General features: G+C 37.7%; 1 protein-coding gene across 18 annotated transcripts in view; it reads right to left on the bottom strand.

Moving 5' to 3' along the window:
• MARCHF1 (membrane associated ring-CH-type finger 1) overlaps positions 1–17,605 on the bottom strand; it is a 230,722-nt gene that overhangs the window by 144,073 nt on the left and 69,044 nt on the right. For 14 of the 18 annotated variants that reach the window (XM_064710723.1, XM_064710720.1, XM_064710735.1 and 11 more), the window contains one exon: positions 11,275–11,353. The gene's annotated coding sequence lies outside the window, so the exon portion shown is untranslated. Of the gene's footprint in view, positions 1–11,274; positions 11,354–13,312; positions 13,443–17,605 lie in introns of those variants that run through there. The other 4 variants (XM_064710730.1, XM_064710722.1, XM_064710736.1 and 1 more) reach the window with 3 other exon arrangements.

Genomic DNA, 17,605 nt, shown 5'->3' with positions numbered 1-17,605 from the left:
TTAACTCCCAAGCAATGTGAGGATACCACAAAAAGCACTTGTTCTGTAATCACACTCCTACTTAACCACTGGAAGAAAATCCAGCCTAAGAAGATACAATACCAGTTACAGTTCTTTTAAGTTCCACTAAGCACTTGAGAGTGCCCACCTCCTCCACACAGCTATTTCACCTTTGGTGAGCATGATTTTTCATCATTTGCCCATAGCAATCAAAAACAATCAGGGAAAAAAGTTACAATTGCTCTCTAGTACACTTTCTGAAGTCATCTTTTCCAGGAATATTTTCAGCTACAAATAAGTTTTTTCTTGTTTTTCTCACTGAAAAACTGTATTTTTTAAAAGAGGCAGAAGTAGTTATTAAGAGCCTAAATTAACAAAGGGTCAGATTTGTCAATCTCCTGATTAAAAACAGCTAATAAATTCATTTTCAGGACTGAAATAAGATTTGCTACCCATACCCCTTGTGCTGCAAACATATGCAGTTTCTTCACATCACACACTGATTACAAGTTTACTTTGTACTGCCGAGTATCTTACTGATTACCATTACATTATCAATTGCCACCCATGTTTTTATAGCACAAGAGTTTAAGATTCTCCAGGAATGACTTCCAAACACTAGCAGCAGTTCCCATGCCATTTATACTCTGCAAAGGAAAACCCAATTTCATAAAGCTCACCTTCATGGAAGTAAGAGTCCTCATCTCCTATTCTCTAAGCAAAAGTATCCCAGATCTGAAAGTCAGGATTACACTGTAACACCTCCAAGATGTGAAACCACTCCTACTTTAATGCTTCTGCGATTTAAAAGCAACCATTAAACACAGGAGCAAAATCACCACCAGAAAATCTACTATGATCATGTTAGAAAACTATCCCTTTCACTCTAGTGATGAATTTAATCTACACTATCTTTGAAAATTTTCTTGATTTGTCCTTTGTTTTCTTCAGAGAGAATTACCAGAAAAAAGACACACTGGATATCAAACATGCTTCATTACATTAACGAACTGGTTCAGATTAAAATAAGAGAAATCTAGAAACAGAAAATATTTTTGAAGCAGAAACTGAGTATTTTCTAAAGTTAGCAAAATCTCTATTTCAGCCAAACCTTTTTTGGGGGAGGTTTTAAAAATTCCTTTAGGGAAGCTTCCAAGATAACATTTCCATGGTTCCCAGAAGCATGAGTCTCAAAGCACCTTGAACAAAGTCTGCACCTTAAAATATTCACAAAAATTACTGAGGCATTTTTTCTAACATCATGTATTGATAAACACTTTGTAGATACTAGTATTTTAATAATCATTTACCTTATAATAATATTCTACCTCATAAACAGATTGTAGAATTTCCGCCTACTTGGCTTTTGCTCCCTCCCTCCAATATTCTTCAGCTGCCTGACAAGGTATTTTATCACCTAAATCTCATCCTACTGGACTTTTCCAGCTTAAGCAGTAAACTTAAACCAGCTTAATCGAAAACCCAGAGCTTTCTTATCTCAGTGAAATTCTCATTTCAGATAGAAAACACAGTTAAAAATGACCCCTTGCTAGATGATTTTCCCTCTCTGGCAGTAAGGAAAACTGAAGTGACACAAAACAGAATAAGACCTATAATTACAATACTGTAACGTGCATTTACCAGAAAGACTAAAAAGCTGCTGTCTGTAAGACACAAAGCAATGAATGAAGCAGTTTTGTTCTCTCCTATTACTCAGCTAAGAATGAAATACTTCCCACAGCCCTGAGCTGTTGCAGTCCCACTAGCTTAAAAAAGCTACAAGATTGTGTCAACTAAGCCACAGCTATTAGTGGCACTGGGTCAAGAGTTTCATTGCATTTGTGACGCAAAGGAAAAATTTCCCCTTACTGCTGCACACTGTGCAACCCACCCTGAATCCAATTAATAGCAGGTACAAATCCCTTTTTAGATCAAGTGCCCCGCAGTTGCAATTTTTGGAACTGTTTGCTTCAGAAAAGCGTTGAAATTTCCCACTGTTGCGTGAGCATGAGTCCCTGGTAGCACATGAGTAACAAAAAGCTGAGAGCTGCCCTCCTCTGAATTGCAGAGCCCAGTTTACTCAAGGCAGAGGATGACTACGGGCACAGCGCACACAGGAGCATCTGCCTTCCATGCTGTCTGCTCAGCTATGGCTGCAATGTCTCCATTTCACCAACACTCCTCTTTTGTTTGTTTTTGTTTGTTTGCTTTAAGTGACTTTCCTTGTCAGCTTCTTGACAAGCAACTTTCTCTCAACCAGAAAATAGAGGATAAAGGACAGAACTACTCAGCTATGTTTAAAGAAAAAAAGCCACTACTGTAAAACTCTATTTTCAACCCACGTGTTCTTTGTATATTTAGATGTCAGGCACTCCTACAGGAAAAATATTTCTTTATATGTGTGCCATGTCTAGAAAATTAGAAACCCAGGCTAAATAAAATTAGAATTTTCAGGCTATATTAACATAAAATTACATTTGTTAAAAAAAAACCAGTAAAAATTCTCTGATTTCAAAGAATGATTGAAACCCTTCCCACCTCAAACTCCTTGCAAAAATAACAGTGCTCAACCTAGGTCTGTTAATACCACCTGTTCTTCCATTCAGGGATGACAATTCTGAAAACACCTAAGCATGGGTATTGGGGTACTCTTCTTGCAACAAACAAAGGAAACTATTGCTATGACTTATTCTAACATCAAGTAAGGTTTTTTTTATATATATACATATATACTTACACATACATACATAGACATGGCTGCAAGGTAATAAACATTCAGTGTGACACTCCCACCCCATCAGGTTCACTTAAACAGTATGAAATCTACAAAACTTCCACCTGCAGAAATATTGATGAAAAGGACACATCACCCAGCTGGAGGAGATGAAGGATGAAGAACAAAAGTGAATGAAGTAATGAAACATGCACAGAAGAAGTAGGTCAGAAACAGGAAGCAAGAGCATCTTAAATGAAAGTGTAAGGAATGAATTTCATAAAATGTAAAATGCTGGCATTCTCATAGCCTAAAATCAACCTAAATAATTCAGTTACAGGTTTTAGTTCAAGTCATAATTACATTAAGATTCAGAATATGTTTAGACACTTTGTTGATGGAGTTATCGTACATATTAGCAAAATCCAAAGTTAGGCCTCAGATGAGACTTATAAGAGCCAATAAGATCATTTTTATTCATTTGTTTACAATAACAAATATTTATTTGTTACTGGTTAAGAATGCATCTCTCCACATGAGTGCACAACTGGCTGCTTCAAAATGTTCAATATGCCATCACTCCACTTAATAATAACAATAATAGTAGTAGTAGTAGTAGCAGCATAGCTGTACTTAAATGCATTTCTCAAGTATAAAAAAAATTTTTATTCATGGTGACATCTTTGAAAATTTATTTATGTGCACTATTAAAAACATTGCAATTCCGAGAAATCTTCCAGGAAAGAAATAATAATAGCTTCCTTTTATATTTTTTTGTCTCGTAATTCTGCTTATGCACAGGTCTTCTCCATTTTGTATATTTAGCTCCATTAAAATACAGTGTGATTTACTTAGGGGGAAAAAAGAAAAAAAAAAAAGCAACATAATCTAAAAGACAATCTCTTCCAAAACAAAAAATCTCAGTCTATGGTCAGAAAAGAATTGCTGTGATTTTGCTTTCCCAAGAGCCGAACATCAGCTTTCAATCTCCTTTTGTGAGCAATGCACTTAGATTTTGTCAGCTCTCAGGAAATGTGTTCATTATATCACCTCACACAAAGGCAGCTCCAGTCTGACACACCAGCACTGCCGCTGCCGAGAGAGCACACGTGAGGGCAGAGCCCTCCTGAGCCCCAGCCTTCCAGTGCCACAGCTGGGCTCCTTCTCCACCACAGGAGAAGGCCCAGCTGTTCCTGTGTGAGCAGATGGAAGCCAGCCTGTTACTGAGCTGGGGAACCAGGAGTCACTCCTGATGGGAGCACCCAGGGAACCCAGGCTGTAAGGGTCACTCCAAGATCTTCCTGCCCGCTGTCAACTGAGCCAAAGTGAGTCATTATAGATAATTAATCCCCTTCTTTAACATGCACACTGCTCTCACCTCTTCAAGGGATCATTTCAACATGAAAGCCAAGTTTATTTCAAAATGGAAGTTGTTGCTATCCTGTTTCTTTGATGGATATACACTGGGGAAATAGTGTATATACAAAATCTAACCCTTAGCCACATAAAATGTGTACAGTCTACCTTCCAAAGCAACAACTTTCCTCTGCAAAGCCAGATGTCTAGACAAATTTCATGCTCTGAAATCAACAGAGAAAATTAGTGCTGTCAGTGCTAACAGCCTCAGGAATTAACTTTCTGGACACTTAACACAAATGAGTTTATCAAAGGAAGTTTTCACTTTAGCAGGAATTCTTAAATGACTTCTGCAAAACATTCCAGGAACAGTATCTTCCACGTGAATAAAACATTAATACTCATCATTCTTCTCTGACCTGTGCAGTGCCAGATGGCTCAGTAGGAAACCCCCACACACGAGAAATCACACACACCTCTAGTCCAGCCATGTCTCCAACCTCTAACAAGATGGCCAAGACATGTTCCAGAGTGTATCCTCTAAGAAATTCTAGCTTTAACTAGAGTTGGAAATGTGAGTTTTAGCCATTTACACACAAAAAATACCACCTATCAGGACTATTTTTCCAGTTGTATCACTAATAACAAGACAATTGAACATGGAAAGGCCAAGGATTGCAGCAACACCTATGCAATAGTAATGAGAGGTAGCAATAGTGCAGAAAACCTTGCTTTCTCAAGATCTTCTATCCAGCTCTGTATGATGCAAATTACGTACGCTGCTGGGCTATTCAACCAAAACAACCCACAAGCTGCTGATACCCCCCAGCTCCCAGACAATAGAAAGCTGCAGATAGCAGCACAAGCAGACAAGTTTTGCTTGTTTATTTACTTTCAGAATATAGACTTTTTCACTGATTGATCACAAAAGCAGAAACACATCAGTATTCCTACTGCCTTCCTGTCTGTTTGCCAGTAATTTCTAATGTCACTCTTCAGGCTGCCTTCTGTTAAATAAACCTTCTGCTAATAGTCACAGCCACAAACCAAGAGCTGTTCAAAGAGGGTATCTTGAAGAGTGGGGGGGTACAAAAGTCATATAAAATCTAAAAAATACAAACAAGCTATCAGAGATTACTGCACAGCTGAAAGTCAATGCTCACACAATGCACACATGATTTAAAAAAGGAAATAAAAACAACTCAATCTTGCAGCTACACAGACCTGACATTAATGCTAAACTAGTTAATTGAGGAGCAAAAGCACCTCTTGACATTCTAACTATTTTCTAGCTAGCAATTTCTTATGATTCATGCAGTGTAGGTTTACCTGAAATAGACTACAAGAAGAAACTGCAATCAAAGTAATTACAGAAGTATGAATTTGCCTCTCCCATTCAAGTTTAGAGGCAAGAGCTTACACATTTTTTTCCAGGAAACAGTGAATCATTCAACCATTCTCACACGAATCAGCCCATAAAAAAAGTGCTGTCTTTGGTTCATTACAGTAATCAGCAATTATCCTCCAGCTCTGTGGAAGGCACACGTAGGCCACAATCATGACAGTCCTTCCAACTCTATCAGTAGTCTAAAACAAGAGTAATCCTGCAGATTGACATTTCCTGAGACCGTCACCTAAAACCTGCCTTCAGAGGAGGAAGACACAACACTCAGTGTTGTCGTCATCAATTTTTAGCCAACACGAAGGAAATAAATGGAAGTTGCTTCTCTACCAATGTGAGATTTCTCAGGAGTGCTCTGCTTTCAGTAGGTGCAAAGGAGCTCCCCAGAGAGAAATGTGCTTCTGTGGGCATGCTGGAGGTCCTGATGCCCCCCTTGCACCTCTATGACAACACAATCCTTCCACACTGTAAATTATTGCTACTGGAGTTGAACCTTTTGTCTGCTGAAAGGAAGCTGAAACAAAGTTTTCTGCTTGAAGTCAGATAATATGAGATGTAGACATACAACATAATACCACATCTCACCCAAAACTAGTGTATTTGTTAAATTAGACCATAAAGAATTTTCTTTGTACTTTTTCTGGTATCATTAAGAATCTCGTTATAAAGTGCATTATTCTTGGCAGGACAATTATTTGCAAACAGACTCGGAAAAAAATTCACAGGCTCTCAATCCCAGGTAACCTTTCCTGTCAAAGGACTAAATGTGGAGTAATAGTCAATGCGTGTAACAAGCAGGCTAAAAATGACAGGCTACACACCAAAGCTTATTCCTTCCCTCCCAAGCTAATTCTGCAGCATGGTCAAGATAGTCAAGAGGAAGAGATGCAAATTCAGTCCTGAGAGAGGCTGAGAAGCCAAATCTTGTTGCACTATTTGGAAGCATATACTGTACTCACACTGTGCCAAATGAGGGAATCAAAACATTTATAACTTCACCCATACATTCTCTAAACCTACACATAATTACCCAGAAACTTACTAATGATAAAATATATAGAATTAATGCATATTTGCACAACACTGAAAATAAACTAATAAGTTTCTTCTACTGAATTTGAAAAACTTTAAACCAATCAAAAATAACAACTATTGTTCAGAGGTACTCACATCTTGTATCATTTCCTTTCTTCCCTCCCCCTGGACCTCAATTTTTTTTTATTCATTGAAACAGACTATCTTATCTTCCCTTCCTGAGAATTCTTTCCAATATTTTTTCTTTTGTTTGTGTCTTTTTTCCCCATCAGCTCTTTTTCAACTTTAGCACTGCTTAGGTCATGAGGAGCCATCAAACCCTTAATTTTTAAGGCATCTCAGAGAACTCTCCAGATTTCCCTTAGTTCAGCAGCTAATGAAGCCATGCCTGGTGGACTATGAACACTGTGCACCTGCTGATATCTACAGCATCATCTTGATATCTACACATGCATTGTGACCTGAGATTCAGGAAGTTTATGCCTAGAGAAAATATTAACTGTATACTGACTGTAAAGAATAAAATATTTTGGTTTAGTTTAATCAATGCTCTTTACTGTGTCAACATATTTAACTTACAGGACACTTTTCCCTGACCACTACTTTCAGTGAATATCAGATACCACATACTTTTTAAAACAAAGAAACTTTATGGAGCCTGTCCCCTTATTTCACCTTCAGCAAATCATAGTTAATAGGTCTGATTTTAACAAAGCATGAAATTACACCTCAGCACAGCAAATTAACAAGCAACAACAGGGACAGCTGTTGTATTTCTTGTTGTCATCATTTCAGATATATCTATTTATATTCCTCAGTATACCCCTTATTAAAAAAAATCTACATAATAAGTAATGAAGCAAAACATGAAAGACCTTTGCAATAATTCTATTCTCCTTACTCTGCAATTTAGGTTTGTACAAACTTATGACCAGAAAGATGCCTATAGTATGCAGAAATGCTACAAGTAAAACTTGTATTTCCCTGAATATAGTGACAGAAGCTGACATGAAAACATATGCCAGGTAACACCTGATATTAAATTTTAAATCTAAGTTCAGTTCAGAAAGACAAGAGGCAGGTATAGGGAGAGCAGGGAAGATTTACTCCCTGGTGATCAGTGAAACTTTAATTAGAGCTGTGCATGACACTCCTTGAAAATTAATGTGCTCTTAGGGTATTGGAATTTTCTACAGCAAAAAAAAAGCCTGTGTTAGTGTTCACCAGTTTCCATAGACAGTACTTCAATTCTCACTACTGATTTTGGTAGTGTCTTTTTGGGGTTTTTTAGTCTTTCCTTTTGCTGCACTTTCACTGGACTCTCACCAGGATGTCCATATAATTGACCCAACCCTGTAGCTGTGAATGAAGAGAAAGTATTCCAAATGTATTTTTTTCCCCAGAGGGCATGAGAGGAATAGGAGAAAAAGCTATGTTCTCAAAGATTCCCTTCTCAAAGGCAATTACTCAAAGAAAATGAGGAACGCTTGATGCTGTGCATCAACAAAAATGCCTTTCCTAAATGGGAATAATTTATTGTGCAAACAGAATATTTCTACTCTTACATTTCTGCCAAGGTCAATGACTATCATATTAAGAACTTGTGGTTCATATTTAGAACTTCCAGTTCTTCTATAAACATACAGCAGTAGACTTCGTGCTACTCCTTATTTTACACAGAACATATTATGATGGGTATAATTTTGATCTTTTTAAGCACAGGACTGAAATATTATTTTGATAGTGACTAGCTGAACATAGAAGAATCCAATTGCAGGGGAGAAGGTTGAAAAAGATTCTTATTTACTTACTTGTGGCTTTTCAGTACTTAAAGGGAGCTTATAAAAGAGAGGAAGAGTAACTTTTTACACAAGTGGAAAATGATAAGACAAGTGGGAAGAGTTTTAAACTAAAAGAGGGGAGATTTAGATTGGATGTTAGGAAGAAATTCTTTATTCAGAGCTAGGAAGGCACTGGAACAGGCTGCACAGAGAAGCTGTGGCTGCCACATCCCTGGAGGTGTTCAAGCCCAGGTTGGATGGGGCTCTGAGAAACCTGGTCCAGTGGAAGCTGTCCCTGGCAGGGAAGCTGGAATGAGATGATCTTCATGGTCTCTTTCAACCCAAACCATTTTATGTTGCTATTTGATGCTATATGATTTGTTAGTCAGCTAATATTAATAGAAATAATACATGGAAAGTCCTTTTGAAAGAAAAATGTAACAACTACAAAACTGATCATAATTAATTGCTGTCACAATCTACAAATCTCAGTGAGTTATGTTGTTGCTTGTCTGTGTATCATGACAGCCAATCTTACAATACTAATTAATTAATTCAGAATATTGGCAGGTTCATTAAATGTATAACAGAAAAGCTTCTAATCCATATGCAAATCAGCAGTATGGAATTATTTCTAGCAAAAACACAAATAAGTTAGAACTATGTAATGGTTAAAAATGCTAGATTTCTCTGTCTTGTTGCAACCTGTACTCATACAATAACAACAATAACATCCCTTTCCTCCCTATGTTGTTTTTTTTCTGTTTACACCAATACCATGGCTGAGTATGTGAATTACAAAATCAGTTGCAGTCTACAGTAAGAAATAATATTGGATATTGCCAGCTCTTTAACCAGACTTCAGAATTGTCTATATACAGTAATAGACTATGCTTCAAATATTTTAGATCAGGAAAAAAGTACATTCTTCTGCTATTCTGTCCTCAAATGCAGTCACACTATTTAAATCAGCATGTTTGCAGGATTCCAAACAATGCATCTTTTGTCTGGGAAGCTGTAAATGTACTTCATTGCTCAGTGTGCAATTAAACACTCAGCATTTGCATCCTGTCAGGGACTTTTCTCCATGTTCTCACCTACGATTTTTCCAAGTCACTTGCAAGCACTTTTGTCCCAACTGTTGTCTCATCTTCACTGAACATAAATATCTCTAATGGACACACACCCACCCACATGCATACATTTACATGTGCACACAAAATACTAAGATTTCTCAGGGAGATATGAAGAAAATAACAAGGGTAATTAATTGAAAGAGAAGACAAAACTGAAATAATTTAGCCTATTCTACCTCAATCTTATCATTTGTGTTCCTTTAAGGCTACTGTTATGACATGGGAAATCCATTTGACTACTGCTAAGTAATTAAACCTCTCAAATAATACTGAAAATCTGACTAATTCAGTTACTAAGACAGCATTATCAGAGGAGCACTTTTTCTTTTCTCTTCCCTGACTAATTGTAAAGTCTCCTTCAATTATCCTGAAATAGCCCATCTGGATTCCTTGACAAAACCTAAAGAAATGTTCCAATGTTGGAGTAATTTTAATGCACTTAGGATAACAGGACAATTGCTGAAGTTGCATCAGCACTTTGTAAATATTTATATAATAAAGACAATAACATTCTGTTTCTACTTCACAACTGCAGAATTAAGATTTTAATTTCTAACAGATTTGCTTGTATTGGTACTTACTTTATGGTTGTCTCTAGTTATATCAGAGCAGTAAAGAAATACTGAGACAAGAAGCACATTTTGAAGAAAGTCAAATAAATATCAGCAGTTTTTCTGAAACTACATAAGGAGCTTGAAATGTGGAGGGCTATTGTTTGCAAGTTTTTGTTTGGTTGAAGATTTTATGTCAAACTAAATTATCTTTGCTGCCCTTGTAGAGGCGTTGTTGCTACTTTAAAATAGAGTGCTAGGTAACAAAAAAAATCTGAAATTATTATTTTTAAAGGATTAAACACCTACTATCAGTTTTGAAACATTTTTCAGTAATGCTTTCCCCGTTATAATTTTCAAGAACTTGCTATCTAGGTGATGCATAGTTCAACTATGATAATTACATACAAAAGGGAAAAAAAATCAACATATTGCTGAAATTGCAGCTTGCAAACTCTCAATCTCCTTCAGGGTATACTTTTTTGGCATATTTACATATTTTCAAATTATACCTTTTGACAGGGACTAAGAACTTCTATATTCTAAGCTCTGACACCACCCACGTGAATCTGCCAAAACCAAGCCTGATGGTTTTGGTTCCTTGTGTAAAATGGATCTTTTAATATTTTTCTTGCCATTTTGCTAAGAGAGCAAGTTCATATCTCCCACTTTAAATATTTTGATGTGGACAATTAGATTTAGGATGAAAGCCACAGTTTAAATTTGTAGGTGGAGTTTCTTGTGAGATACATACAAAATTAAATGAGTTCATTTTAGCTTGAAGAAAATTCTTTGCCACAAATGACACAATTGTAAAGGGCACTATCATATAATTGAAAAACACTGAATCCCGAAGATGTCTCAGTCACAGCAGGCACCTGTACATGAAATCTTTGCAAAGAGCTTTCAGTGGTAGTTTCACACTCTCATACAAGTTTGAATAATTTTTACCATTTGCTTTTAAAATAGTTCCTGAAAAACAAGTAATTGTAGTTTAGAATGCATCACAGTGGATGCAAAATCTGTAATGAAACAGCATGAAAATCTTGCTCATTGGTTTCTAAACCTTAACAGGTTTTACAGAAAATGTGAGATTTAGTTATTTACTTAGAGGAAAAAAAATGTTTGTTTGGGCTTTACTAAAATACAGAAAGTGAATAATAGCACATGTTACCACATAATGCACTTGGAAAGGTTTTCTTCACAATTAAGCTGCAAGTCAAAATGCCAAAATAAAGTTGTCTTTTCCCATCACAGTACGATACAACTTAGCATTTAACATCAGAAAAGAAGAACTTACAGGTAAAGCAATCTTTTAGAAAATTTCTGCTGTGACAGAGCTTCACATGACCTTTCACATTACTTCCTGGGTTCATTTCCTAGAAGAAACAGAAACAAGACACATATGAAACCAGTTGCAATGTTAAGATAGCACCTATTTCATTGCCTTAAAACAGGTTATGAAGCAAGGTTTGGAAAACTTTGTAGGCTGGTGTCTTCCAAAAGGCATAACCTAAAGTAAAAATTTGGACTTGAAAGGTAATCTTAAATAATTTTTATCAAATCCTGTACCAGACACTGATACCCATTATCTTTTTGTAGACTTTCTGACTGATTTGAGATTACTCCATGACCTTCCTGAGTACAGGGAAACCACAAATGATCTTTCCTCTATTCATCACACTGGTACAAAAAGCCTTTGCATAGCCAGCTAACCCATATGGCATTGGCAGGATAACATTCAAAAATAAACAAGGCTTAATAAAACAAATTTTAAAAAAAGCCAAAATGTGTGATTAGTTCTCCAGCAATGTTTTTATACATATTTGTTCACAAAACAAAGAGTAAAATACATAAAACACCTAACTGAAACAGTTGTCTCATAAGAATAGCAAATAGAAGCTCTGTTCTGCAAGGGACTCGAGCCAGCACAAGAATGGAGGTGCAGAGACACCTCTGGTGGGCATTTGCAGCAGGAAGCTCCCTGCTGGGGGGAGGTGAATCCCACAAGCTGCTGCTTGGGGAGGTTTGCAGCCTGCTGGAAACTCAGGTCAGGACATTGCAGAAGGCTGCTGCAGGCTATGACCCTCTGCTGCTCTTCCATACAAGTGACACCAGAGGCAATGAAGAAAGCACTGAGCATTGATTATGCTGCTAATTGTATGGGGGGTTGGGGTCAAGTCCATGGAGACTCCAGGCAGTTTTCCCCTCAATCCTTCCAGAAAGACAGAAGGGTGAAAAAGGAAGTAACAGATCCCATAAGAATTTGTTGCGCGGTCAGTGTGGGCTACAGGGTTTTAGATTTTTAACAATCATGGGTTATTCTACAAGGACAGAGGATGGCTTAGCAGAGATGCTGTCCACATAAGTGGAGAAAAACATTTTGACAACAGGCTGGCGAACCCAGTAATGAGAATTCAAACTAGAAACAATCAAGAGAAAAAGTAAAGGACCAGGCTGGCAAGCAAAGAGTATGGGGTAATGTCAACAGGAAGAAATTTGTAAGCAAAAAACCAGGGCTGTAGGGGTTCCACCCCAACTGTGTACATGTACATCGGGAAATGCCTTCCAGGCAGAATTATGGTAAAGGTGTTCTATCTTTTTGGGAAAAAAGCATACTCTTCTGCCTCTTCAAATAGCCTGTTTGCTAATGCACACAGCAGAGCAAACAGGATGAATTATGAGGTCTGCATGTAGTTGGAGAATTTCAACTTTACTGGGATCACAGACATGAGTAGACAGCTCATATAAACTTGAAAAGTAAATGTTTCAGCTGGTGCTGCACAGCATAAGGAAGGCTATGGGCAATGGTCTCCCCATCACAAGATATAATGAAAAGATATCTCCTGATGGAGACTGTCACAAAAGTTATGAAGAAGGCCAATACACTGAATGCCCTGTTCATCTCACTTTTCACTGATAAAACCATCCCTCAGCTATCTCAGGTCCCTGAAAACCATAGGAAAGCCTCAAGCAAGGCAGATTTCCTCTCAGTGGAGGAGAGACAGGTTACGAAGCATTTAAACCAACTGGACACACACAGATCCACAGGCCATGATGAGATGGACCACACATATTGAGGGTTGGCTGATGTCATTGTGAGAGTACTCAAACACTGAAAGACCAAAAAGAATAATAGAGATCAAGGTGAGGGGAGAAAACTCTGAGGACTGGAAGAGAATAAATATCACCTCTGCTTTCAAGAATTCAGTCTCAGCCTCACCTCAACTCCTAGCAAAGGAATGGAAAAAATAAACCTAAAAGCTATTGCCATACAAAGGAGGAATAAGAATCTATCTGGACATGGTAAGCATGAATACATGGAGGGGAAATTGTACCTGACCAACCTGATAGCCTTTCACAATGAGCAGGCTGACCCAGTGGACCAGGACAGAACACTGAACATTGCTTATCTTGGCTTTAATAATGTTTCTGTCACAGCCTTGCATTGTCTTCCTCCTGAAAAACTGATGAAACACAAAACAGATGAATGGAGAGTAAGGCAAACAGAAAAGTGACTGAACTGCTGGCCAAAAAACGTGGATCAGCAGCACCACGTTCACTAGAGGCTAGTCATCAAAGGCACACACCAAGTGTCAATACAAAAGCCAATACTGCTCAGCAACTCATCAATAACTCACAAGCTGAGACAGAGTGCATGGATACTACAAAACTAAGAGTGGCTGATACATGCCAGGTTGTCCTGGCATTCAGAAAAACCTTGACAGGCTGAGAAATGGGCCAACAGTGACCTCATGAAGTTCAATACTGGGAAAAGGTGAAGTGCTGCACTTGGCAGGAAGAATCCCAGACATGTTGGCAGAAAGGACCCGAGGGACAACAAGCTGGCCATGAGCCAGCAGTGTGCCCTTGCAGCAAAGAAGCTCCCCAGCAACCCTCGCTGCACAAGGAAGAGCATCACCAGCACACTGAGGGAGGACATCCCTCCTCTCTGCTCAGCACTGCTCAGCCATCCTGAATGCTGCAGTGGGCTGCCCAGAACTGGGCCCTAGAGAGACAGAGAGTTACTGCAGCAAGGCCAGCTGAAGTTTGTGGAGGTAAGTAAAGGATTGGAGCACTTTTTGTATGAGGAGAGGCTGTGAGAGGTGGGGGCCTTGAGAAGAGAAGGCTCAATGGGATCTGTCCTGTGCTTATAGACACCTGATCAGTGGCAGAAAAAGGAGAGCAGAACTTTTCTCAGTGGTATCAAGTAAAAGGACAAGAGGCAACAGGCACAAATTAAACACAAGATATCCCATTTCAACATGATGATTTTTTTTTTCTATGGGGGTGGTCAACCAATGGCGCAGGATGCCCAAGATGCATCTCCATCCTTGCAGGTATTCAAAACCCCACTGGTCACAGTCCTGAGCAATGTGTGCTAGGTGGCCCCATGACCCTGCTCTGACCAAAGGGCTAGACAGTCTCCAGAGGTCTCTTCCAACCACAATTCTATGGTTCTGGAAAGCCATTTATTTAACTGGTCTCTGCTTAAAATAAATTGAAAAGAGGTTAAATTAATCACCCATGAAATCTCTTCTCCACAATGCATGGGGGAAAAATTGTACAATTAGCTAGTGTAAATACACTAGCTGTAGTACAATACTAGCACAATACAGCTAGTGTAAAAGGCTTTAAAAGGTTATAGCTGAAAGCTAGAAATATATAGGAACCCTGACGCTAATGAATGTCAACATGTCTTTTGGACTCCTGGATATCGATGGCAGGATTTTAAAACGGTAGATTAAAAGCAACAGGAGAAATTCAGATACTCTGATCCAATTAATTGTCTCTCTGTCTGCAGATATTCAAAGCCCAGCTGGATGTGTTCCTGTGTAAGCTGCTCTAGCTGACTCTGCCTTGGCACGGGGGTTGGACCAGATCATGTCCAGAGGTTGCTTTCAACCCTAAAAATTCTGTGAGTCTGTCATTGTTAAAGATAAAAAATTTTCTCCAATAATTTCTGCTGCTAACACTTCTAGTTTCCCATGAGAAAGCAGAACATAAATAAACATAGAACTTCAGATCGGTATTCACATCCGATATTTAAAGTTTACTAATAACAAATGTATCAAATTTATTTCCTTTCCTAATGGAAAGATACACTGAAAAGCAAACAAACCTTGCTCTGACCAGTCAAAATAGCTGGCTAACATGCACTCTAAAAATGTGAATCACCTGCATGGTGTTCAGTGGAATAGAATTTCATGGCATTTTATACTAAATGCAAACATCAACACCTATGTAAGCACTAATAGGTTGACGTCAACATCTCCCAAAGAATTGTTCCACTCGTGGAGACATCAACCTGTGGAATAAGTTTTGTAAGTCATGAAAAACAGAAGCACAATTAGATTAGAAAATCCAAAGAAATATCTAATAATCAACATATTACTTAGAGGAAAAAAACCCCTTTAGCAATTGAAATCACACATCTTCAAGGGATCAGATAAAGCTTTTATTTTTCCATAAGCTTTTTCTTTATGCAAGTTTGAATTTGAGTTGTTGAAAAGATATGATTACAAATTATATTTTAAATTTTCTAATGACCTGTCTCCTTAGAGAAAAAGATAAACAGCATGTGCCTATTTTATTTGTCGCCAGGCAAAACAAAGAATACAAGTTAAACAGAAATACAATGTATTTCTGCACATAGGTACTCATAAAAAGGCATGCTATATGTAGATAGTCATATGGGCATCTTTTGTGTTCATGTTGCTATGGAAACAAACTTGTTTGTAACCAAACATGTTTACAAAGATATTCTAGCTCTTAAACACAGTATGAGTCTTATCTTTTTTATTTCTTAAATCAAGGATAAAAGCTGGTTTATAAGGTTATAGAAGAGCTGCCAGTAGCCAAGCGCATGTGAAGCTAACAAAATTATAGCATCTTAAATACAAAGATTTTTCATTTCATAGTGTTTGTGTACTTAAATGTAACTTCAGAGACTAGCCCCAAACAGCAGTAGATTATGGCAAAAGTAAGGACAACACAGATTTTGCATTATACAGATGAGGCAGATAAACCTGGCATTTTCTTTGATTTCTTGGAAACAAAATTTATAGGAAACTTTCACTGTGGAACTACTTCTATGAAACAGCACACCCATTAAAAAAGAGCAAATCAAAGAACTATATTATATAGACTTAAGTTCCTGTTTTCCTATTTTTTCACAGAGCATTAAACAATCTCTATTCAATACCTGTATTTGTTTTATTTATCTTGGTCCATCTGCTCTGCAAGTGTTCTTGCAAAGCAGTTTCCCATGGCAACACCAAATATCACACAGTCTCAGTCTTCTGTCAAAGCCCTTCTAACTGATCCATTCCTGAATTTCAAACAGCATATTTTTCTGCAGTATTTAAGTAAACAATAAATGAAGTATTTCTTCAAGCAAAAAAAAAAAAAAAAGACATGAATGAAATAAAGACCCATGAATAAGCTCCTCTCTTCAGGCATTTACTTTTTATTTTATTGTTTTAATAATTTAATTTTTCAAGAGTATTACATTTAAATGATCTAAAGCAAGGTGGGAGAGAGAGGTTATTTTAAAACCCTGTCAATATGATGGTAGTCTTTATATAATTAAAATTTCAAAATCATTATGTTGCATGTAGCAAAACAAATCCTGCAAAAGTTTTAAGAATAAGGAAATAATATGCTGAAATGTAAGTTTTGGAATGAAAAGACCACAATGGCTGCTTACTGCGGGACAACTTCTGATAGCTATCATCACCTAGAAAATATTACTAGCCAGCCCCTCTAATTTTTACATCCTCATATTTATAATGACCAAAGAAATGTAAATAAGAGGAAAATTTATCTACACATTTTCATTCAAGATAAACCAATAACACTGATTTCATGAAAGTAACTCCTACTTTACCTGAGATTCTATCTTGAGAACCCATTCTCCCTGAATTAAGACATGCAAGAAACATACATTTTTAAGTGAAGTTCTGAAAAACTCTCTGAAGTAAGCATCAAAAAATCCCAAACTCTTCAGTAAATATCACCCAAGTCCTAAACACACTCATTCTGGATGAAATTGCAACAGAGGCATTGTTCAAGCTGCACATTAAAGAAGAAATGTTCAGACTTAGGAAAACTGGCCTACTGAATTTCTAAGTCTCAAATCTTTTATTTTAGATTTGTCTGACCAAAACCAAGATCAGCTAGGAACATATCCTGTGGAGATCTCAAAAATAATCAGACCTTCTGGGCCATTCCTACACAACACAACACTTTAGTTTAGAGCCTAGAGCTACTTCAAGAACTACTACAACTGAGCAACCTCAGATCCACAGCAAACAACAGGATTAAATTCCCACAATAATTTTCCATCAGCATCCCCTCCTGTCCTGGTTATGGCTGAAATAAAGTTAACTGTGTCCTCAGTAGCTGGCACAGTGCTGTGCTCTGGATTCAATGCAGGGATAATGTTCCTATCACACTCCTGGTTTTGGTTGCTGCCCAGCAGTGCTTACCCCTAATCCGGGACTTCTCAGAGCCTCAGGCTCTGCCAGTGAGGAGGGGGCACATGAAGCCATGGGAGCACAGCTGGGACAGCTGACCTCAAATGGCCAAAGGGAAATTCCACATCCCAGAATGTCACACCCGGGACATAA

The sequence above is a fragment of the Zonotrichia leucophrys genome, chromosome 4 (genome assembly GCF_028769735.1).
Source record: "Zonotrichia leucophrys gambelii isolate GWCS_2022_RI chromosome 4, RI_Zleu_2.0, whole genome shotgun sequence".
In the NCBI taxonomy this organism is placed as follows: domain Eukaryota; kingdom Metazoa; phylum Chordata; class Aves; order Passeriformes; family Passerellidae; genus Zonotrichia; species Zonotrichia leucophrys.
Note: the sequence above shows the minus strand (reverse complement) of the source record. Positions and strands in the feature narration are given on the sequence as shown.